The sequence below is a fragment of the Mauremys mutica genome, unplaced genomic scaffold, assembly GCF_020497125.1.
Source record: "Mauremys mutica isolate MM-2020 ecotype Southern unplaced genomic scaffold, ASM2049712v1 Super-Scaffold_100201, whole genome shotgun sequence".
NCBI lineage: Eukaryota > Metazoa > Chordata > Testudines > Geoemydidae > Mauremys > Mauremys mutica.
The window spans coordinates 132,225-150,349 of NW_025423287.1; the positions used below are offsets into that span (position 1 = coordinate 132,225).

Consider the following 18,125-nt stretch of genomic DNA (forward strand, 5'->3'; position numbering starts at 1 on the left):
CAGGCCAGGGCTGGGAAGAGAGAGAGAGCAGCAGGTTTCCCCTATTGTGGCCGTCTCACTTTTTCTTGACTAGCTTCACCTCTGCACCAACTTGTACTTTTCACATGTGAGCCTGACTAGCTCAGTTGGCAGAGCATCAGACTTTTAATCTGAGGGTCCAGGGTTCAAATCCCTGGCCAGGTAAAAAACTTCTCACTCTGATCATAATTATCTGTCTCTCTGGCGTCTTGTTCAGTGTTGCTCTTTTTCTCCAAGATTTTGCCTTTCCTAAGAAGGGCCTTTCTGTGGGGGGGATTGAAGGAGCAACTCCTTGACATCCCCTCTGTCCTTGCAGGCTGGAGGATTAAAGTCCTCTGGGCATATAGCATGTTCCTCCCCTGCACACACAAACACACAGAATATTCATAAGGAATTAGAATTAGAATCCACCACTTTCCTTGGGAGCTTGTTCCTGTCGTGAATCATCCTCACTGTTGAATATTTGTGCCTTAGTTGTAATATGAATTTGTCTCTTTTCACCTTCCAGCCATTGGGTCTTGTTATGCCTTTCTCTGCTTGATTAAAGAGCCCTTTCATACCCAGTCTTTTCTCTCCATTAAGGCCCTTCAACACTTCAGTGAAATCACCTTTCAATCTTCTTTTGATAAGCTAAACAGGTTGAGCTTGTTCAATTGCAAAGAGCCAACAAATGTTCTGAGGGCTGGAGAAAAATGTCTTCTAGGGAAAGTGGTGGATTCTCCATCTCTTGATGTCATTTAATGAAGACTAGATGCCTTTCTCGAATGTGTTTTCCCCCAAAAGTAGCTCTTGTGTCATACAGGAGGCCTGTGATATGCAGGGGGTCAGATTAGATGCTCTAATGGTCTCTTCTGGACATAAAGGCGACTAATTTCTGAAAAACTGAGTGTAGCATTGGGAGCAGCGTCTGATGTTTTCCTGTCTAGCCAGCTTGCTGCCTAGAACGAACGCTCCTTGAGTGGGGTGATCCACAGGGAGTAGCTCAAACCTGCAAAGTGCCTGGGCAGGGGCAGGACATTAGCACAGCAAGGGAGGGGTGTGGCAGTGACATCACAAAGGCTTTTACAGGACCTCAGACTATTGGTCAAAGGTGGTGGGGAGGTGGTGACCTCACAGAGAGATGCTGACATCAGGCAGGCAGGACAGGGGCGAGGGGCCAGGGAAACCTCAGAGACCCCTGTGGCTTTGCTTCAGCAAGTCTCCTTCTCCAGGTCTCTCTTTGAGGACTGAGAGAGTATTCGGGTTCAGGCACGTGAGTGCCAGGAGGAACCTCTTTCGAGTTTTCTCCTTCCCTTTAATGATTTTACTAGAAAACAGAAGTCCCTGTTTAGACGGTAAGAGCCTCCTCGAGGGAAGGGGTGTCCTGGGCGTGTCACAGTTTGGATGCCGGTGCCTCCCCCAATGTAAGGAAGTTCCCGCTACCCTGCTGTGTGTTCGCAGTGCGGGAGAGAGCAGCATCCATGGCAGTGATTTGCTCCTGGCTGCTGGAGCAGAGCAGCAGGCTCAGAACTTCCCAGAGTGATGAAAGGGGAGGGGCCCATGGCTCTGTAGCAGGAATGCAGGGCAGGCGAGTTCACAGAGGGTATAGTGGGATACTGGTGGAGGCCAGTTATGGTGATATACTGAACAGCAGCGTCTACACTGACACTCTGTCACTTTAAGTTTGCTGCAAAAAGCTCATTGAAGTGGTTTTATTTGGTCACCAAAACAGGGCAGTTTTGTCACCAGATGTGGCATTGCAGTGCCAACCGAGGGAGTGTTGTGTGTTTTTCACACACCTGAGCAATATAATTCTGCTGAAATAACTTTGTAGTGCAGACCTGGCCAAAGATTCACACACACACACAGCTTGCAAGAAAAACCTCACCTGCTGCTCTGCTTTGTGGGGCCCAGGTGGGGATGCAGGGAATCAGGTGTGAGCAGACACTGTAGTTTAGCCACAGGCAGGCACCATGGTTTAGCTGGTTAAAGTACCTGTTTTGTAAACAGGAGATGCTGGGTTCAACTCCCAGTGATGCCTTGTTGAGATGCTTTTAGAGCACCTGGTATTAGCTAGTGTCAGAAGATAAAATACAGAGCTAGATGGACCTTTAGTCTAGCCCAGTGTGGTTTTTCTTATGGTTTAAATGACACTCACTGGCACTGATAATAGAGTTACTGAAAGTTTGGGAGTTAAGAGCTGATAGGTCAGTGGTCCAAGCCCCTTGCAGGTGACCCCCTCCCTCTGGGACAGGGACAGGTCTGAGCTATCGCACCAAATGCTCATTGTGGCTTCCAGAATCTGTGGGCAGCTCATTTAGTTTACACCCAGGGTTGAGTCCTTGATTCACACATCAAGGATAACAACCCTTTGTTTCTCCTGCCCCAATAACAAGGAGACTGGGAATCCAACTCCAGCCAAACGTGATCATTTCGGCAAACAACCCAACCTATTTCCAACATACTGTAAAATCCAGACTCACACATGAAACCTTGCAAGAAAATCTTCCTGGGGGGGTCTGAAGCACCTGCTGCTGGAGGGAAGGAGGGAGCTGTGGGTTGGGATTGAGGAGCAGCATGAGGAGGAGGGGCCTGTGGGTTGGGATTGAGGGGCACTGGGAATAGGAGGGGCCTGTGGGTGGGGATTGAGGGGCACTGGGAATAGGAGGGTGCTGTGGGTTGGGACAGAGGAGAAGGGTGAAGAGGAGCAGGCTCTGGTTGAGAGTGAGGAGCAGTGAGCATAGGAGGGACTGAGGGTTGGGATTGAGGGGCACTGGGAAAAGAGGGGACATGGGTTCGGGCTGAAAAGCATCTTCATTTGAGGATCCAGCAGGACAGGGGAAGGCAGCAGGTGATTCTAATTCCTTAGGGATATTCTGTGTGTGTGTGTGCAGGGAAGGAACATGCTATATGCCCACAGGCCTTTATTCCTCCAGGCTGCAAGGAGAGGGGATGTCAAGGAGTTGTTCCTTCAATCCCCCCACACAAGGGCCCTTCTTAGGAAAGGCAAAAACCTGAAGAGAAAGAGTAACACCAAAGAAGACTCCAGAAAGTGAGATTTTTACAATTATAGCCAGAAGTTTATCACCTGACCAGAGACTTGAACCCTAGATCCTCAGGTTAAAAGTCTGATGCTCTGCCAACTGAGCTAGCCAGGCTCACATAGGAAAAGTGCCAATTGGTGCAGAGGTGAAGCTAGTCAAGAAAAAGTGAGCAGGAAACAATAGGGGAAACCTGCTGCTCTCTCTCTCTTCCCAGTCCTGGCCTGGCCTGGTATTAGTGCTGGTTAAAAAGATGGGAAAATATCAGCATATGCCAGCCTTTCACAGCTGTACAAGACTCAGGCACAATACAGAGGTGCCCATCTGCAAGTGCCGAATGGTTGGATTGGCTAATGCAGCCTGTAGACGTCCAGGGCACACTGGGATACAGATCCAAGTGTCCATCACCATCATTCTTTCAAAGGGATAATGATAATGATGGGAAGGTTCACAACTGACTCAGCAGTTGCATACAAAGGTGCACGTTTGGCAGTTACATTGGCTCACGTTGGCCCCCACAGTCTAGATGTAGAAGTTACAACATTTAAACTTGAAAGAGGGGCCAATTTCCCCATCATTTCACACCTTTACATCCAAACACGATGACTTTCTGAATGAACCCTCCTCTTTCAGCCAGAATATCTTGGGGTGGATGTAGGAGTCACTGGGTAAAATTCACTGGACTCCGTTATAACTCAGGCCAGAGCAGAGGTACCTAGCGATCTAGTCTGGCTGTAAAATCTATATATCAATACTAAATATGGTGTGAAATTAATCCTCAGAAACGGCTGTTCCCCACCCAGATCCAAGCAATGGGCTCTCCAAGGAAGGGGGCTGTTGAGGAAGGAAAGAAGAAAGATGTCCTTCTATCCCTGGAGGAACTGGGCTCTGGGCTTTGGACAGAAAGGAGGGGAAGGAAATGGCCACACAATGGCAGCGGAGCCTAAGAAATGAAACACAACAGGCTTCTGAACAGTGAACAAACCTGACTCCTGTATCATGAAAAGCCAAAAAGCCATTTCTTTCTATGAGCAGGAGAAAAGAGTTACACTAATTCCTGCCTGTTTACTTTTGAATTATTTTACATTATAAAGAAAATTGTAACAAAATTAGTCTGAATTTGAGCTGCCTGTTATTAAAAGCTGGTTCCCCAATTCTGTTCCAACTGCCCTGCTAGAAACACCCCCAGGTCCCTGCTCACCCCAGGAGGAGGAAAATGAGAAACCCCCACTGGGCACTGCCCTTGGCTCCAGGCTGCTTTCCCGGGGTGCGGGTGGGGACTGATTGTTTGCTGATGAGGAGGGAGCCAGTAGAGGCCTCTGGTGCTCTGCTCCTAGCATCTGCCCGGCCCAGGCTGTCCTCTGCCTCAGCTGCTGCTCCCGGCCTGCTCTCGAGTCAAACATGCAGGGCCCCCAGGGGAACAGAGGCTGGGACAGGGCAGCAGCCTGGGCTGGGCTGGGAAGATGCTGGGAGTTCTCGTTCCCTGAGAACTGGCCTGGCTCCCTTCTCAACAGCAAACAAATCAATTCCACACCCCCTCCCCAGAAAAACCAGCCTGGAGCCAAGGGCAGCAGGGGACGATTCCCTCCAGTTCCCACCGAGGCAGGAGAGAACCCAGGGTGTTTCTAGCAGAGCTTATGGAACTGACGTGGGGAAACCAGCCTTTAACAACAGGCAGTTCCAGTTTAAGCTCAGTGTTTTTAACAATTTCTACAACATTAAATAACCCTTCAATCGTAGTGTCACCATCCATAACATTGCTTCAGCCTTACAGGTTCCCAAGTGCAAAACTAAACAGCTCTTCAAACACAAGGGAGTGGAGATCAGTCAGTGTTCAGAGCCATCCCACATAAAAGAACCATATAGTGGTACATACTGGCCCCATCATGTGGCCATCGCCTTTCCCTCCTCTCTGTTAAAAGTTTTAGTATTTTGCACAGAAACTTTCTTCCCGCAGGAGAGACCTGGGCACCAGGGCTGCCAGCCAGACAAACACCTTTAAGAGGAGGCATAATCTATCAAAAAATGATCTCCCTTCTTCTGTTCAGTGGCAGCCTGAAATGCTACTTATCCCGGCGGAGCTGGAGGATTGAAAGCAGCTACATCAAGCCCCTGTGTAGCTCACAGGAATGAACACAAACACTCCCTTGTATATGAAGAGATGTTTAGTTTTACCCTTGGTAAACTACAAGACTAAAGGGAAAGGTGGTGGTGTCAGATATAAAGAGTGAAACATGAAACAATCATCATAGTTATGCCTATAGTGACGGCAAAATCTTTCTATATTCTTCTTATTATCATCAGTGTATTATTTTCTCTGGCATCTAGACATTGACTAGACCTTGACCAAGAAATTTGGATCTTGACAAAATATTCAACTACCCCTCGTTAAGGTAATGGACTTGACACCCACTCGGGTGTCTCCATGCAGGTTCAAGTACTAAGGCACCTTACAGCCATAGATTTTAATCAGGGCAATACATTGATACAAATTCCTGTTAAATCATTTCTCAGCCAGAGTCCATCACCCACATTGCTTAGGGCATTGGGCCACCATGTGGACGTTTCATTTCCCGCCTCAATTTCACACAGAGACACAATTTCCTTTGCACAGATCCATGAACAGCAAAACCTCCCTGAGTCTCTTGTCTGAGCCAGGGTATTCGATTCTAGTGAACCCTTCTCTCCTGCAATGGCAATGGTCAGACAGAGGGGACGTAGCCACCTGCATCCCTGCCAAGGAGATATTGGCTCAGCTCTTTCTTTCTGCTGCTAGTCCATGAAACATCAGGGATGGAATGCAAGGCTGAGCTCACACACCAATCCCCTGAAACATTTCAGTGCCCCAGAAAAATCCTGACCCCTGCTATTGGAATGATATGGTGGAGATTCGAATAGTCGCAGTGTAGAAGGAGCCTGAGGGTGTTTATTTGTGAGCTGAGGTTCCCTGTCTGACATTTGCCTTCTTTCCTGGTTTGTTATGTCTCCAGTGAGCAAACCAGAGCTGTCACAAGGCTGGTTAGATGCTGCTTTTTAGACCAGAAAGCTGGGGTTGATTTAGCATGCTGTTGCCATCAGCTGGTCAGAGTAACCAGGGTGAGAGGGTGTAATTTAGGATTCTCCCACCAAGGGGAGGTGCTGTTGGACTCATCTAGTGGGGGAGAGTCTGAGTCTGAGTTCCCCACACGCCCCACACACATTTTCACAGGGAATCAGGCCCCCTGGGGAAAAACTCAAAAGAAGCCCAGGCCCAGGAGTGTCAGAGAAGGGAATCACTGTTTGCCTTAAGAGGTGGGTGAGGGAAACCTGCAGGTCCTTAGATCCCTCCAGCGCCTGATAGAACCATTTGTGGGGAAGGTCTGGGGACGCCGAGGAGGACAAGGAGACGGGAAAAGGGCTTGCAGCTGTTGTGCAATCCCCATGCTCCCAGCAGAAGGGTCTGGGGGCTCAGCACTCAGAACTCACAAGATGGCAAAGCTCAGAGCCCCGTTACACGGAGTCAGAATGTGATCAGCTCACACCCAGGGGGAGCAACACCCCTCCCATGGTCTCTATGCCAGAGCTCCTATCAGCTCAGTGTCCTTCCTGCAAGAGTCGGCTGCTGAGAGGGTTGCAATGGGGTAAATGAAGGCAGAGGAGGATTGTTCCTGGTGGGTTTTCTTTGTGTGTCTCTGTGATCCTGCTGGAGGAAGCATCATTTGAGTTTGTTTCAGTGACTTGGGCTGGGCTGAGGTTGTGACCCTGAGCACAGGGGTTCCTGCACTCTGCTCCTAGCCCCTCAGGGAGTGGACAATGGAACAGTTTCAGAAAGTGGCTAGAAAGTAGCCTAAGAACGTGTAGCATAAGTGAGAAGAAAACCACTATCATCAGCTCCCTGGTGGTCTAGTGGTTAGGATTTGGCACTTTCACTGCCAAGGCCTGGGTTCAATCCCCAGTCAGGGAAAAGTGATTCTAAACCAAAAAATCTTCAGTTGCAATGTAAATAAATCCATGTTATTTTCCTGATTCCCCCATCTTCCCAGTGTCTCCATGGCAGGGCTGGCTCCAGGCACCAGTGCAGCAAGCAGGTGCCTGGGGCAGCCAATGGAAAGGGGAGGCTTCAGCAGCAATTCGGCCCTCTCAGTCCCTGTCAGAGGGAAGGACTTGCCACCAAAAGCGGCAGAGGTAGAGCTGCTGCTGATTTCAGCTTTTTTATTTTTTTTCTGCTTGGGGTGGCAAAAACGCTGGATCTGGCCCTGAGCCATGGAAGACAATTTGTAAATCCCAGATTAGTGCAGTTCTATCAGTTCTCAGCCTGAGTCCTTAGGTCTTAATCCTGAGGATATTGTCCCCTCATGGGTCCATTTCCCGCCTCTCTTTCCTAGGGAAGCACAATTTTCCTTGCACAGACACAGGAACAGCAAGATCTTTCTCTGTCCCTTGTGCAAAGCTGGGGGCCAAATTCCATGGAAACAATGGACAAGCAGGGGGCCCTGGGCACATCCAGCCCTGGCCGTGAGATGTTCCCTCCCCGCTTCATTTATGCCCCTGTTGTTATTTCATGGATTGTCTGGGATGCGGGGAAAGCTGAGTTCACTCCAGGTGGAGGGGAAAAAGGACCCTGAAAGTCTCAGGACCCAACCCCTGCTACCAGGATCACCGAGGTGCTGGGGATTTGAGTAGGAAAGGGACTGTGTGAATTGTCAAGGTGGGGAATGAATAACAATCTACCACAAGATCCACCTCATTAATCAATGACACAGGCTAATCCTGCTGCCGATAGAAGGGAAACTGGGAGTGATTCTTTGCTCTTCAGCCATGGAAACAGTGACCCAATTGCACCGCAGTGAATGTGTATCTCTGCACCCTGAGACCAGGGCACAAACTCTCTCTGCCCCACACATAGAATCTGGCCTTGCTGCAAAGTGACCCCTATGAACAATTAACCTGCAGGAGAGCAGGACTGGCCCTCAGAGAGGGGAATGGGCTTCTCGTGTGGCTTATAGGTCACTGGATGCAGTGGAAACAGGAGGGCTCTGAGTGTAATCCATAGTTCAACTAACCCATGTGGGCATGTAGCTCAGTGGTAGAACACATGCTTTGCATGTATGAGGTCCTAGGTTCAATCCCCAGCATCACCAAGTCCACTTTTTCACCCTGGTGCTTTGCTCATGTCCAGCTGGGATGTGGCCCACCAGTCTCCCTGCACCAGTTTCAATCCTGCTCAGTAAGGGGCAAGTGCCAATTGCATGGAAGGTGGGTAGGTGGGTGGGTGTTCTGCTCCTAAGTCACCTTGGTACATTTAAGATTCCCACCCGCTGTGCTGCTTGGGACAAGGGTAGATGAGAAGGGTGAATCCTCCAGCACTGGAGGGAAAGGTCCCATCTGCACAGACTGAGAGGCCAGGAAACAGAGGGGCAGTCAGTGCTCAGAGAGGAGAGAGGTCAGTGATTTACACCCACCAGGGGACACTGTCTTTTTGAGGCGAGTGCAGCTGGCTTGGGATGGTGCTGACGATGGATAGAAAAGAGGCTGGAGTCAATGACAGACGAGACCACAGAAGGGGAAGGGGAATGGCAGCCCCACAGAAGGTCCTGGGTGCTCAGATGCCCCAGTTATTGAACCCTGGCCTGTCACAGAGAGAGAAAAGACACCGAGGGACCCAGCCTCCCTACAGTGATCCCATGGACAAGAACCTGGTTGGGAGTGGGGTGAAGGTTCCCTCTGGGCAAAGGGGAGCTGAAATCCCTCAGTGTCCTGGAATTTAAGCAATGGAAGCTTCAAACCCTGCAGGGGTGTGGGCTGAGGTGCATCAGCAGAAGGTTGGGCTGGACAGGGGCGGCAGGTTTGGATAATTTTTGGTGGTGCCCAGAATGGGACCAAGTCCTGCCCCACCCCCCCACACACACCTGCCTAAGGCTCTGGGAGGGAGTTTGGGTGTGGGAGGGAGAGGGTTTGGAGTCTGGGAAAGAGTTTGGGTGCAGGGTCTGGGCTCAGTCAGGAGATTGTGCTGCAGGAGGGTGTGCAGGGGGCAAGCTCTTGGAGGGAGTTTGGGTGCAGGTGTGGGGTCTGGGTTGGGGTTGGGGGTGCAGGGGAGGGTGAGGGGTGCAGCATTTACCTCGGGAATCTCCCAAAAGCAACCTGCACCCTCCTCTGGCAGCAGCCCCTAAGCGGGAGGGCCAGGGGTGTCTCTGTGCATGGCTGCCCGCAGACTTCACCCTTACAGCTCCCATTGCCGCAGTTGGCAGAGTTGGCACTCAGGGCGGGGCAGCGCACGGAGACCTCCCCCACACCAGGGACGTGCCAGCCGTTTCCGGGAGTGGTGTGCCACATGGAGTGAGGGTGGGCAGGAAACTGCCTTAGTCCCCTTGTGCTGCTGGTGGTGGTGGCGGGGGTCCCCGGGCCCTTTTAAATTGCCCAAGGGTGGCAGGCAGCACTGAGGGGGACACTCCCAAGGGCCTAACGTTGCTTTGCACAATGATAAATCTTGGAACAGGACAGAAATGAAATGGCAGCAGAACCTAAGGAATTACAAGCCTCCGGATTCTTGTGTGTGCACTGACTCCGAACGGAAACTGTAATTTGACTTGCTTTGTGTCTGTGGCTGGTAAAATATCAAGGCAAAATCATTCCAGTGATTGTGACCCTGGGATTGAGGAGGCTTTGGTCTTATTAAAATGTAACTAGCATGTTACACTTGTGATTTTAAAGGTTGCTTCCCCAAGCAATCCCAAATTGTTCTTCCCACAGCTGGCTGATGGGGGCAGCAGGGGATCTCCCCAATCTGGGGGAATCTCTCTGGGCCCCACTGTTAATTCTCCATCATTTCTCCCCCTAACCATGCCCACCCCTCCCATTATCAATGTTTTGGAGCAACCCCTTCCTCCCTTGATGGGATACAGACTCTGTGACAGAGACTGACTGGGGCTCCTCTCTGCACGGCCCCAGTGGGGAAGGAAAGAGACTGGAGGGAGGGGGAGAAGACGGGCAGAAGGAGTCAAATGGGGCTAAACCAAAACAGAGGAGATTTTCTTTCTGTCAAAATGTCCTGGAGTCTCATGGCTGAAAAGCCGCATCTTGAGTTAGGTTTGATGCATCAGCCTTTCAATTACCAGGCAAAGGTGTGAATCACAGAGACTGATAACTTCCTGCTTCCCAGCTTTGCCTAAGGCTTTGGCTACACTTGCACTTCAAAGCGCTGCCGCGGCAGCGCTTTGAAGCGCTAAGTGTAGTCAAAGCGCCAGCGCTGGGAGAAAGCTCTCCCATCGCTGTCCGTACTCCACCTCCCTGTGGGGAATAACGTACAGCACTGGGAGCCATGCTCCCAGTGCTGGGGCTTTGACCACACTGGCGCTTTGCAGCGCCGTAATTTGCAGTGCTGGAGAGGGTGTGTTTTCACACCCTGCTGCAGCACTGCAAATTTGCAAGTGTAGCCAAGGCCTGAGAAGCACCTGCACTGGTGCAACTGGTTAGCGCAGAGGGGGCTACTGCTGGGATTATGAGTTCAACCCTTATCTGGCGCCCTGGTTTTTATTACCTGTGTAGTTTCCCCAACTTGCTTTGCTTAATTTGCATGGAAAGTGCCCTACTAGGAAAAGGAGAGTAAGTTCTAAAATGTGGAAGTAGGTGAATAGCTTGGAAACATCCCCCCTGTGCTGCCATTAGTTCCAGTAGATTGTTCACTGGCAGCATGAATTGATTTCTTTGCTGCTGTGAAAGTTGCCATGAAAAGTCTCTGGTCACCAGAGCTCCCTGCTTCTTCCAGCACATCTCTGGCTCCTTCCCTGCCCCAATCACTGCTGTAGGAGGGTCCTATATACACTGAGCCTAAAACTTTTCCAAGCCTTCTTAGCACAGTTGGCAGCGTGTCAGTCTCATAATCTGAAGGTCCTGAGTTCAAGCCTCAGAGAAGGCAATGGTTTTTGCTCCCTGCTTCAGATTTTCTACAGGAAATCAGAGAAAAGAAACTAGAGGAGAGTGGTTTCTAGACACCCTCCCACCCATCTCACACACACACACACAGACTTTTCTAGGGCATTTTCTTTTCCTTCTCTATGGACCTTGTATTTTTCACAGAGCAAAATAAAACAAAAACATGCAAGTCCAAGCCTAATACAGTATGAAACCCAATACAGATCAAATCTCACCCTCAGAGATCTTTCAATAAACTTCTTTTGCAGACTAGACTTATTTTATGTCTGGGCCCAATCTTTTCACCTCGTATAGTCTGTGTTCCAGCTCAGGTGGTAGCTAGGGGATGTCTCATGACTGCAGCCACCTTTCTTCTGTTCCACCCCCTTATACAGCTTTGGTACAAGGCAGGAATCTTTTGTCTCTCTCCTGGGGAAGAGCCCCAGGTTTAAGATGGATTCCTGTACCAGGTGACATGGTCACATGTCCTGTGAGACCCCCAAGCCTTCATGCTTCCTGGCCTGACTCACAGATGGTGCAGGACAGAGCCATCTCCAGTCAATTGTCCTGGTTAATAGGAGCCATCAAGAGTCCAAACCACTATTAATGGCCCACACTTTGCATCATTACAACAGGACCTCAGAGTTATAGTTCATATTTCTAGTTTCAGATACAGGAATGATCGGTTCATACAAATAGGATGAACACACACAGTAGATTATAAGCTTTGTAATGATACCTTACAAGAGACCTTTTGCTTGAAGCATAGTCCAGTCACTTTATATTCACACTCATTAGCATATTTTCATAAAATCCTATGGAGTGCAACGTCACAGCTGGGAAAGGGTTTTACTGCAGCACCTGGGAGCAGTTGAGTTTCATGTTCAGGCTGTGGTTTGAGTTCCTCCAGGTTTCTCGTAAGCACACAGGGACCTTAGCGGGTGCTCTCGATACAGGAATGGCCCCGACACGATAAAGTGATGGGAACTGCATTTCCCTTTTTTATTTCTGTATATCCAATGACATTTCTGTTTGTGATTTCGTTTTGCTTTGTAGAACTGTGTTTTCTCAGGGATTTGATATTTAACTGAAAAAAGAATAAGGCCTCAGGGCGCCGGATGGAGGAGCAGGCTGGGGCTAGGACTGCTAAGAGAGCGAGAATAGCAGGTTTTCTGTATTGTTTCCTGCCCTCATTTTCATGACTAGTTTCTCTTCTGCATGAAATTTGCTTCATTTATGTGTAAGCCTGGCTAGCTCAGGTGGTAGAACATCAGACTTTTAATCTGAAGGTCCAGGGTTCAAGTTCCTGGTCAGGTAAAAAGGGAACAGTTCCCCACAAAAGGAAAAAAGGCATCTCTCCAAGATGTTATTTGACATGACCTTTTTCCCCAGGACTTGGCTTTTCACTAGGAAGGGCCATGTACTGCCTGGGACTGAAGGGGCAACTTCCTCACATGCCCACTGGCCTCTCAGTCTGGTTTAAGAAAGGCCTCTGGGAGCTGCAGCAAACTGCTGCAGGCCAACTTGGTGAGGAAAGGCAGGGCTGCCCGCACAGGGTCATCCACACCAGAGCTCAGCAGAGGTCTCGGGGTTCCCTATTGGTCCCATGGTGTAAGGGCAGCACTCGGGACTTTGAATCCTGCAATCTGAGCTGAAGTCTCGGTGGGATCTGAGGACAATTCCTGTGCCACAAACCCTGCTGGGTCTTCCAAGGCTCTGTCTTGCTCTCTCAAAGGCCATGAAAGCCTGTCTTTTACCCGCTAGCTGTTGTGACTTGAGCACAAGAGGGGATGTTTGATCCAGAAGCCTGGCCGTGCCTGGAGTCCTGTAGGGAGGGATGCGAGCTCCATTTCCTCTGAGTCCTGAAGCTGGGCTGCAGCCTGGCCTAGGAGGCAGCCCTATTGGTTGACCTACTGGCCCAAAGTCACTTGGGCGGTGTTGTCTTTCCCCAGGGATGCTGAAGGGCCTAAGGGAGGGAGGCTCAATGCTCCCCCCTATCAGTCAGGGCGGAAGAGGAGGGCTACAAGAGTTTGCAGGTTGATGGCTGGGCCTTCTAGCCTTCGGTTGGGGACGAGGTGGGGAACGCGAACCGGGAGAAATGGTTGCTGGCCTGTGAGGAATGGCTCAGCCGGTGGCATAAGGGGACCTTGTCATTAACCTCAGCCATGTGTTTCCCCCTGCTCCACGAATGCTGCTGAGACCGAACACGATGGCCTTCCACTTCTTGTGGGGCCATAGGATGTCCCTACCTAGTCAGGAGAAGTGCGGCTTTTCTGCTGTATTAGAAATGGTGGTTGGGCCTGGTGGGCTTTGAAGCCTTGTACGGCTCTACTTTTTTGTTTTTCAATTTTCAGTGGGTGGCTGAGCTGGAGGGCAGGTCAGGCCCGAGGGGAATGACGGGACAACCATAAAGAACCCAACTGACTCTTCCGATATGGCCGTATTTTTTTTACCCCACTGGGTGCAGCACCGGGTATGGGATGGCCGATAGTGGCGGAAGGGGGAGGAGATTAGGAAGGCCCCGCCCCCCCGTGTTCTTCTATTCCCACCTTACATCCTACAGGATTTTCAGTGGGTGGCTAGGTGGAAGGTGCTTCCAGGATGGCTTCATCCGCAACAGTGGCCACCCTCACAGCAGTGGCAGCCACAGCAGCGAGGCCCCCCCTTCGGCTCAGTCTGAACAGAGGTCAATGTACCACTGGGTGAGACAGGCCAATTTTAGGGAGCTTCCTCTGAAGGTGAGCAACTGTCCCCAGAACTTACTGACAGGAGCTTTAAAGTATTTGCAAATGTGCACGGCCGGCATGTGCAGAGCAAAGGCTGCCCGGGGCACTGTGTCAGGCTCTGGCACCGCTCGAGACAATGGACCATCTTCAGCCACCAGGCGACCCAGGATCTAAGGCAGGAATGGGGAGAGGAAGCAAGTCAAGCTGAGCAAGGCAGGCAAAAATTCATCTCGCCTTCATGGGCGCTCGCAATGATGCCCTTTTTGTGTGCCAGGGCTGACAAAAACCTCCCAGACAGAGAAGCAGCAGGCCAAAAAAGCAGCAGGGGTATTCTATCTGCTATCCAAGATCCATAAACGTAGAAATCCTGGATGTCCCATCATTTCAGGCAATGGCACACTGACAGCAGGATTGTCTGGCTGTGTAGACTCCCTCCTCAGGCCCTACACTACCAGCACTCCCAGCTATCTTCGAGACACCACTGACTTCCTGAGGAAACTACAATCCATTGGTGATCTTCCAGAAAACACCATCCTGGCCACTATGGATGTGGAAGGCCTCTACACCAATGTTCCACACAAAGATGGACTACAAGCCGTCAGGAACAGTATCCCCAATAATGTCACGGCAAACTTGGTGGCTGAACTTTGTGACTTTGTCCTCACCCACAACTATTTCACATTTGGGGACAATGTATACCTTCATGTCAGCGGCACTGCTATGGGTACCCGCATGGCCCCACAGTATGCCCACATTTTTATGGCTGACTTAGAACAATGCTTCCTCAGCTTTCATCCTCTAATGCCCCTACTCTACTTGCGCTACACTGATGACATCTTCATCATCTGGACCCATGGAAAAGAAAACCCTTGAGGAATTCCACCATGATTTCAACAATTTCCATCCCACCATCAACATAAACCTGGACCACTCCACACAAGAGATCCACTTCCTGGACACTACTGTGCTAATAAGCGATGGTCACATAAACACCACCCTATACCAGAAACATATTGACTGCTATGCTTACCTACATGCCTCCAGCTTTCATCCAGACCACATCACACAATCCATTGTCTACAGTCAAGCTCTAAAATACAACTACATATGCTCCAACCCCTCAGAAAGAGACAAACACCTACAAGATCTCTATCGAGCATTCTTACAAGTACACTACCCACCTGCTGAAGTGAAGAAACAGATTGACAGAGCCAGAAGAGTACCCAGAAGTCACCTACTACAGGACAGGCCCAACAAAGAAAGTAACAGAACCCCACTAGCCGTCACCTTCAGCCCCCCAACAAAAACCTCTCCAGCGCATCTACAACCTATCCTGAAGGACAATGCCTCACTCTCACAGATCTTGGGACACAGGCCTGTCCTTGCTTACAGACAGCCCCCCAACCTGAAGCAAATACTTACCAGCAACCAAACAACAGAAACACTAACCCAGGAACCTATCCTTGCAACAAAGCCCATTGCCAACTCTGTCCACATATCTATTCAGGGGACACCATCATAGGACCTAATCACATCAGCCACACTATCAGAGGCTCATTCACCTGCACATCTACCAATGTGATATATGTTATTATGTGCCAGCAATGCCCCTCCACCATGTATATTGGCCAAACCAGACAGTCTCTATGTAAAACAATAAATGGACACAAATCACATGTCAAGAATTATAACATTCAAAAACCAGTCGGAGAACACTTCAATCTCCTGGTCACGCATTTACAGACCTAAAAGTCGCAATATTACAACAAATAACCTTCAAAAACAGACTCTCATGAGAGACTGCTGAAGTGGAATTAATTTGCAAAGTGGACACCATTAAATTAGGCTTGAATAAAGACTGGGAGTGGATGGGTCATTACACAAAGTCAAACTATTTCCTCATGTTTATTTGTCCCCCTACTGTTACTCACACCTTCTTGTCAACTGTTGGAAATGTGCCGTCCTGATTATCACTACAAAAGGTTTTTTTCTCCTGCTGATAATAGCTCACCTTAACTGCTCACTCTCGTTATAGTTTGTATGGCAACACCCATTTTTTTTCATGTTCTCTGTATATATATATATATATATATATCTTCCTGCTGTATTTCCACTGCATGCATCCGATGAAGTGGGTTTTAGCCCAGCAAAGCTTATGCTCAAATAAATTTGTTAGTCTCTAAGGTGCCACAAGTACTCCTCTTTCTTTTTGCAGATAAATGAATGGAGGTTAAGTCCATGAATGGCTATTAGCCAGGATGGGTAAGGAATGGTGTCCCTAGCCTCTGTTTGTTAGAGGGTGGAGATGGATGGTAGGAGAGAAATCATTTGATCATTACCTGTTCAGTCCCTCTGGGGCACCTGGCATTGGCCACTGTTGGCAGATAGGATGCGGGGTTGGATGGACCTTTGGTCTGACCCAGTATGGCCGTTCTTATGGTCTTATGAAGGGAGGGGCAAAGGCTTCTGACAGAGTTTCTGTAGCATAGTGGTTATCACGTTTGACTAACGCACAAAAGGTCCCTGGTTCGAAACCAGGCAGAAACACAATGGCTTCATTTTCCGAGCTGCTACTGGCCTGTCCCTGCTGTTGTAGGAGCAGCAGTGATTTCTATGCTCAGAAGGTCTGTTATACTTCCCCTGCTCCCACTTTTGTCTCCTCTCCCTCTCTGAATGCCTGTGAAGTGGCTTTTCCCCTCCCGCTCCCCCCTGGAATGCTCGTGGGGTGAAGGGGCTGGTTGAAGAGCAGAAGAGCTCCCAGGTAGACAAGGTGTCTGGGACGCTAATTAGGCAGCTCTCACACACCCAGAGCATGGACACTGCCCAAGGTGGAGTGTGACCAACCAGATGCAGCCAAGTCATCTCTAGTCGCAGGCCATGAGGAGCAGGTCCTTAAAAAGGGAAGGGGCCCTGTGCTCAGGAGAGCACTCACAAGCTTGTACCTCCAGTGAATGCCCTTTGCCCGGACTGCCTGGCCAGTGGTTCTCTGCATTGTATTTCATTGTGCCTCAGGAAGACTTACCTTCATCACACTGTCCATAGCTGCGCTGTGGGACACTTACCTTGGAGAATCCTGACATCTCCAGTGCTGTGCCTGTCCTGGGAGCGTGAGTATGCAAGTGTGAGTGTGACACCCGCGCCGCCCCCCGCTTCTTCTTTTGAGCTTAGCTGTCAGTATAATAAACGTGCTGCTTTCTGCCAAACTCTGGTGGGTCATTAGCTTATTAGCTGGCCCAATTTTGGGTAACACCTGCGATAAACTCAACCCCTGCAAGATAACGGGTGGTGAAATGAGCTGGGAAAAAGCCTTGGCATCAGCAGGGGAAAGCTAGAGGACCTTGGCCAGTCACCTTTTGAAGCCTTGTGGCTTGGTCTCCTCTGCCCTGGGAGGTTGGCCTATGGTGGCCGGCTCTTCCTGCTGGCCTCCTCTGTGTGACTTGCCAAAGGAGGAAGTGAGGCAGCAATGGGGCAAAAGAGGAAAGTCGAGCTGAGGAAGGCAGGGCAGAAGCTAAGCGCCTCAATGCGGCTAAGTGGGGTTAGTAGAGCACCACCAGTCGTTCTGCAAAGCCTGGGGAGGTGCGGTTGGCTGCTGGGAGGTAGAATCCTGTGCCTGCCTCTTGGCTTCCCAGGGATGGCTACTTGCAGCCCAGGAGAAGAAGGACAGTTCTGGGTGAAAGGAAGACAAGCAAAGCTCTGGGAGGAAATTTGGGTGCGGGGTGCAGGCTCTGTGCTGGGGGAGGGGGTTGGGGTACAGGCGGGGTGGCGCTTACCCTGGGCACTGCAGCTCCCAAAGTGACTGGTACACACAACCCTCCGGCAGCAGGTCCTAGGTGGGCGGGGCCAGGGGGTCTCCGTGTGCCGCTGCCTGCAGGCGCCGCCCCCAGAGCTCCCATTGGCTGCAGTTCCTGGCCAATGGGCACTGCGGAGTTGGTACTCGGGGCAGAGGCAGTGAATGGAGACAGTCCCCCTTCCCCAGGGGATGCTGGGACGTGCCAACCACTTCTGGGAGCGGCACGGAGGGACGGAGGCAGAGTGGGCAGGGAGCCACCTTAGTGCTGCTGGCACATCTCTGCACACCCATGGGGGGAGGGGAGCAGAGGGCCTCCATGTGCTGCCTGGGGTAGGGGCAGAGCACAGAGCTGCCTCCCCTCCCGGGTCTATTACAGGAGTGGGTGGGTGGGGTCTTTTGGCCTGCAAGGTGCAGCAGGTCGGACTAGATGATCACATTGGTCCCTTCTGACCGTAAGGGCTCTGAGTCTAAAAGGGAGAGGGAAGTAAAGATTTTTTTTTTTAAATAAACCAAACATTGTAATACCAGATAACTCCAACAGCTCATTGTACAGTCCCACCCCTTTCTTCCTCCATTGTGTGTTGAATGACCTGCAGGACATCGATTCTCTCATTTCATTGATAAACTGATACAACGTGACTGAAATAAAACCAATTCCCAGTAGAGAAAATGTCACATCCC

General features: G+C 50.3%; 3 non-coding genes across 3 annotated transcripts; all 3 read left to right on the forward strand.

The window, feature by feature from the left end:
- Positions 1-110: 110 nt before the first annotated feature.
- TRNAK-UUU lies at positions 111-183 on the forward strand. Its single transcript has one exon. It is a non-coding gene; the product is annotated as a tRNA-Lys (tRNA).
- A 6,726-nt stretch (positions 184-6,909) lies between these two features.
- Positions 6,910-6,981, forward strand: TRNAE-UUC. The gene has a single exon. It is a non-coding gene; the product is annotated as a tRNA-Glu (tRNA).
- A 3,878-nt stretch (positions 6,982-10,859) lies between these two features.
- On the forward strand, positions 10,860-10,932 carry TRNAM-CAU. Its single transcript has one exon. It is a non-coding gene; the product is annotated as a tRNA-Met (tRNA).
- Positions 10,933-18,125: the final 7,193 nt, after the last annotated feature.